The following is an 843-nucleotide window of genomic DNA, read 5'->3' on the forward strand; positions in this document are numbered from 1 at the left end:
TGGAGTAAAACAGAAATAATTGCATTTGAAATATATAATTTTTCTGTTATTATCATGGCTGTTGCTGCTTTGTTTGTCGACATACAGAGGTATAGTATTATTGAACCCTGACTTTGCACTAAGCATTGTGGGATCTCATTTGATCTTCACTCAAGCAACTCTAGGTAGACATTTTTGTAACTACTTTATAGATGAAGTAACTATGAAAGTCCTGAGCCAAAATTTGAACCGTGCTCTGTATGAGACTGAGGTCTGGAATGTTTCTACTCTACCACACTTTCTAATGTAATTATTTAAAAGAGAAAGTATGAGTGTGGTAGTCTACTTCTTCACTGATGCCATGGCATTTTTATGGGGAAAATAAGTTAAAATGTGCAAACTGCTTAGAACAGTGCCATGGTAGACATGTATATGTCTGGTAGACATATGTATATGTTAAGTATTGGTATTTGGAGTTCCAGGTACTTTTCTCTTTGTCAGAAATACTAAAATACTATGGTAAGTAGAGAGTAGGCTTTCAGTGACAGGAAAAGCCCTGGAATAGGAGGAGTGGAAAGAGCTAGGTGTCCAGGGAGGAAGAGCTGGGACATAAAATTGAGCTATTGCTCTATCCCTTTCTTGCTTTTTTAAAATAGAATTTTAATCCATAGAAAGGTCTGTTTATGAGGCTAGGTAACGGGTGTAAACATGACCATGTCTCTCATTTTATATTTTAAAAATTTTAACTCCCCTGGACCCGTCTCCACCTTCAGCTCTTGCTCTTTTCTTTTTCCACAACCAAATTTCTAGAAAACCTTATCTATACATGTGCTTCTACTTCATTCCCTGCCCATCACGGCATTG

This window comes from Hyperoodon ampullatus (assembly GCF_949752795.1).
Source record: "Hyperoodon ampullatus genome assembly, chromosome: 2".
Taxonomy (NCBI): Eukaryota; Metazoa; Chordata; class Mammalia; order Artiodactyla; family Ziphiidae; genus Hyperoodon; species Hyperoodon ampullatus.